This window comes from Solanum verrucosum, unplaced genomic scaffold (assembly GCF_900185275.1).
Source record: "Solanum verrucosum unplaced genomic scaffold, falcon-dt-bn FXZP01000182.1, whole genome shotgun sequence".
Taxonomy (NCBI): domain Eukaryota; kingdom Viridiplantae; phylum Streptophyta; class Magnoliopsida; order Solanales; family Solanaceae; genus Solanum; species Solanum verrucosum.
This window is the reverse complement of record NW_026020378.1, coordinates 5,156,187-5,161,878: the sequence shown is the minus strand read 5'-3', so window position 1 is coordinate 5,161,878 and position 5,692 is coordinate 5,156,187. Positions and strand designations below refer to the sequence as shown.

Sequence of the window (5,692 nt, the reverse complement as noted above, 5' to 3'; positions counted from 1 at the left end):
TCAACCAACTCTTTCGGAATAGTTTTCTTTGAACCTTGAGAACTCAACTTTGGAAGCCGCATTTCTAAGCTTCGCTTCTCTGATAGGGCAGCCTATAAGGAATGGAGCAATAAAATGAATGATTGTCCCCTTGATAAATAAAAAATTTAATAACATTTAAAAAATACCTTAAGCTCTACATCTTTTTCATTGCACAACGAACTGAATTTATCACAATCATAAATAGCCATTTCTAAGTTTTGCTTCTCAAAAGTCAAGATATCTTTCAAGTTATCCAATTCTTTTTGCATCTGTAATTCTTGGTTTTGCTTTCCCTGTAAATCTTCCTGCAACTGCTTATCAATACAAAGATTATAAGCTTGAAATAAATATATATCTAAAATAAGTTTATTACATATTGTGTTTTTCTGTTGTAATTAAAATGACAGATGGATATGCATAGAGATACAACACACAAGGAGATGAAAAATCTATTCCAATAATAATATAGCAAGTCAATGTTAACATAAAAGAACAATCTCTGTTTTCATCTAATTACCAGCAACATTTACTTGTAAACAAAAACAAAATTTCAGCAACATATACTATTTTCATCTAATTACCAAATGTGATGCTCGAACAAACTAACAACATACATTTTGTGATCAATGAGCAATACTCGACAATACTAGTTCAACATGTAGTAATAATAATAGTAATAAGAGTTTGCTTACCAATAGAGGTAGGAGGACTAAACATCCTAGATGTAGCCTATTGGAACAAGATAGCTATATGCAAGTTGCTATGGAATTTGTGCTGTAAAAAAGAAGTGGGTCCACTGCTATTACATAAAGAGAAATTCTATCTGAACAACCTGAGAGTATAGACCATCTATTTTTCCAATGTACATATGCTGCTACTATATGGTTCAAGCTGTTACAATGGCTGGGAATAGATAGACAAGTAGAGTTGTTGATGCCATCTATAAAATGACCTTGGCTGCCGGTGTCTACTATGTTTGGATTGAAAGGAATAATAGTGTGTTCAAGGCTATGAAAATTGAGCCCCGTAAGGTAATTCGGAGGATAATCCAAGAGGTCGTGTTCAGAGGATCACATCAAGCACGCCTAACAGCAGCCAATGCAAGTCTAAATTTTTACCCTTGAGAATAGAAACAATAGATATGAGACATTTACTTACCCATTTGTCATTCATTAGACTTGCAGAACTTGTCTCCTTTGAACTAGTTGAAGCTGTAATGATATTGAAAATTGAAGCAGGAAGGCCATTCTGTACAAATTAATAACTTAGTATGTCGATAAAAGAAGAATAGATCGAGGAAGAGGCAAAGATGTATAGTGAGAGTGAAAAAAATTTAAGTAGTAATGTAGCATCTACTAATTTAGCGATGTATACTATAAATAAATACCTTTGGATTCTGCAAATGAGATACTAGCGCCATCATGCTCTCTTTTAACAATTTTTGGTCATGCACTAAACGAACTTCCATTACTTCTCGTTTTTTTTGCTCCTCTTCAAGTTGATTCTTAACTTCCATTAGCTTGCTTTCTACACTCTCTCGTTTACGACGTTCTTCTTCTGCTTCCTTTTGTTGTGCTTGAAGTTGTTCTTGAATTTCATTTCTAGATATTCTACTTGCTAACTTAATTCCAGGTCCTTGACCAAGAATGCACTTTGATTTTTCTCCCATTATTTGCACAAATGCAGTATTAATAATAGGATCCACATCGATACCCTCTTCAATTTCTTGAATTTTTTCAGCAACAACATCTTTCACTTTATCCTACAAAAAAGGTTATACTAGCTTTAGCTCTCCATATTTATTTAAATAAACTCATTCTATGAATAAAGGTTAAAAAAAAGTACATTCACTTCAGCAGAAGCATTAGTAACCCATTGCCCATTTGGCTTCATGTGAGTTATTTCCCAAAGTTTTTGAAAATTCGGCTCTTTTCCAGTGGTTGTGTCCCTCTGTCAAAACAAATGAAATTATGTTATTGTTTAAATTGTAACTATAATCGATCAAAAGATAGACATATATCTCACCGCTTCATAAGACACTGCTTGAAAAGTTTTTCTGCCGCAAATATGATTCACTTCTTGTTTTGCCTTGTTATTTTTGTTTCTTTCACTCATTTTCTGCATTGATTTTGAGTTTAGAAATTTATTTTGATCTAAGTATATGAGAAGTCAAAAAAGAAAACAAACAACATAAAAGGTTAAATTTTTCACTTTCAACTACCTTAAAATCATCAGAGCTGAAGTAGTCTACCAAGAATTTCCATTCAACTTCATTAACATCTGTTGGTATGTTTTGCAGACTCTCCTCTTTTGTAGCAAATTTCTTGAAATGATCATGATGTCTACTCCGACGATATCGATATAAATTTTTTGCTGTTTGAAGAATCGTATCCCGATTGTGTTGTATGTCCGGAAGCTGAAAGGTGTCCTGCAATCAAAATAGTATAACTAGTTAGGCTAAATAAAATGTGTCTTAGTTAGTTCCTAACCCGGCCAACTGTAGTTCTCAAAAGTTCAACATCTTCTATATCAAATTTCTCGCTCAAATCTTTTCATAAGTAAGTTAACATAGTGCATTTGATGGACTCTTTTCCACAACAGTTGCTAGTTTTACATTTTCCTTCGGTCAGCTTTCTTAGTAAACACACTCGGAATGAAATTCCATTAGCGCGGTTAGCTCTGGCACGCCGCGTTTCATCTAGAATGACCTTTGATTCGTTTCCCGAGGCAGCTAGGATGATTTTGTGGCATTTAGCGTTTTGTATGGTAATTCATTATAACCATTGACTTTGGGTTGTTGCTGGTGCAACACTGAATGCAGGAGGCCACGATCTAAGACCTCCACGTTCACGAGGCCTTGGCCACATTCATGGAGAGTCACCTCCCTTTCCTTTCATATTCATGGGCCTCTTTAAAGAGGAAAAAAATAAAGGTTTATTCAGATGCAAGGAAGGGCCATCGTAATTTTTATCATCATCAACAAGGCAAGAAATGTTATGTAAAGTAACCATATAGAGAATGCTAACTGAGGCAACACACCCAAACTCATTCAAGTCAATGACTATTTTGTTTCACTTTTACTTGTAGAATGAGAAATCACTAACTGGTCACCAGTACCATTTCAGGGATGCAGAAAAGTACTATAAAATGTTGTTAACAAGGCTATCTCATCGACATGGGTGTCTGAAATGAGTAGGTGTTGTTCTTTTGGCTATAGTCGTGGGAGGTGCTATCGTGTCACAGATTAGAAGGGTTGAGATTGGAACAAGTTTCTAATTTTTTGTAATGCCCCACAGATTTTCTAAGTAATCTGCAACATATGAACTGGACATAGAGTGTTCTTCTTTAACAGTTACTGGTCTCAGCAGCAACTGAAAATATTAGTTCACAAAACTTAGAACTAACTTTGAAGAAACAGGTAGCTACTGAACCAGAATATGGAGATATAGTTGAACATCCTCTGTTGATATCTAACTTAGTATTACAGATTTTTTTCATGCTATTATGATTCCTGAGTTCATTTTCAGTTGATCAACTAATAAATTATTTTCGTTCAAGACAGTTTGTGTTGGAAAAATTTAAGATTTCCAACAACATATTCTCTAGACATAGTTTAAGAACAAGTAATAAAGAAGCTAAAGAATTTCATTTGGTGAGATTCGCAGATAAACACGAGAGAAAAATATTCCATAGGTACAAAATCAGTGAGGAATACATTAAACAAATGATCAAATGCTAGAAGAAAAACTACATTAAACATCAGTTGATGCAGATTACAATGAATATGGAGGTCAAGTAGCCAAACTTTCTTCGATGAGATAATGCCCTATTGAGATATTCTTTAAATGAACCAAAACGTTAAATTGGGAGAATGGTCAAAGGAAAAGATTCAGCCAACAAGAGTGTGAAGAAGATGTTATACGAGATTGAATTCAATTGAATGGCATTTCATTGAGCAAATGTTATAGGAGATTGGATTTCATAGTATGATGGTTAACTGGCTATAAGAACTGTCAGCAATACATTTCATATCAATGGTGCTTAATCAGAAACTATCAAAGTTAAGAGAGGTCTCAGACAGGGCTCCAGGCAAACCTAATCTCAAACAGGGCTCTAGGCAAGAGGAGATGAAGCATCTGTGCAAATACTCAACAACAAGTTTGAGTTATTTTCAGTAGCTTTAGGACTCCAGGCAAACTTAAAGAAAAAGTCAGGCTTATTTTGGAGGAGTAAGTAGTCATATTCAACAGAGGCTATTGGGAATACTAGGGTATGAATTTGGAGAGTTGCCTTTTAGGTATCTTGCAGTCCCTCTCTCTACCAGAAGATTAACAACTCTACAATGCAAACCATTGGTCAACAAAATCACAGCTAAAATACGCACATCAATTGTAAGACCCTATCATATGCAGGTATAGTCCAACTTATCACAGTTAGATTGCCTGGTGTACATGCTTATTGGGAAAACAACTAGAAACTGATCAAGATACTACAAAGAAAGAAAAAATACATTGAAAGAAAAGATAGTTGAACTTCAATGAGATAAAAGAGACAGAGAACTACATTACCAGAAATACCATTACTGAACATTTAGCATTTCAACAACAAGTTTAGCTGAAAAAGAACATGATGATCATGACTTTTAAGCCCAGTTAGAAAATGATCAGATGCTAGAAAAAAAAGAAAAATTACATTGAAGGATCAATTTTTGTACATTACAATGCATAAGAAGGCCAAGTACTGACCGTATACCAATTCAACAAAGAAGTCAGGGAGCTATCACGATAATCAGAAATACAACTATAATGCAAAAGAAAGCCAAATAGCTGAACTTCTTCGACAAGATAAAAGAGACAGAGAACTAGATAGTCAGAGATATCATTACTAACCATTTACTATCTCAACCAAAAAAAGACAAAGAGAAAAGTGCATTACCAGCATATAAGCAACAATCCTATTCTTTGCTAGATCAGGAACTCCTTTCCAATTCTTGACATCATGTCTAGCATTATGGAGAACTTTCACTGAGAGCTCGGTAATAAAATCTTTAGCTCCAGGACCTACTGCAACTGTTCGATCTGGTGGGATAATCACCTTCAACTTTCCATTGTCATTTTCCTTGCGTTTCTTTTGGGTTGAAAGCCCTGTTGTCTTTCCTCTTCCCTTTCTCTTTTTTTCTTTAACAATACATAGAGATATTAAAATATATGTAAATAAAACATATATGATCTAGAGATTTTGAAGAGATACAATTTAACAAATGGATAAACTTACCTGGAGGCAGGATTGCGCTTACATCGGCAGTTTCACTATCATTAGAAATATGCATATTTTTCATCATGATTGGCTACAACCACAACAACAACAAACCGAGTAATATCCCACTACATGATTAGCTGCAACATACTATAATATTATATAAATAAATACTAGTCAAAATTACAAATCATAAAAGTAAAAGATAGCAATTAACAAACAAAAGCAATGCCAAAATGATAAAGTAATAAAATAGTGTTCAAAAATTGAGAGAAACAAATAAAGCTTCTAAGCAAAAAGATAAAGAAATATGGGAAAAGTAGAAAATAGAAATTAACTATTTCGGTAAGTGAAAAACAAAACTTCTACGGACAAACTGATTCAAACAAATTTTATCTTGATGACAAGTTGAAAA

At 34.0% G+C, this 5,692-nt stretch overlaps 1 pseudogene; it reads right to left on the bottom strand.

Annotated features, from left to right (window-relative positions):
* Positions 1 to 5,350, bottom strand: LOC125838637 (uncharacterized; annotated as a pseudogene).
* Between the last annotated feature and the right edge of the window lie 342 nt (positions 5,351 to 5,692).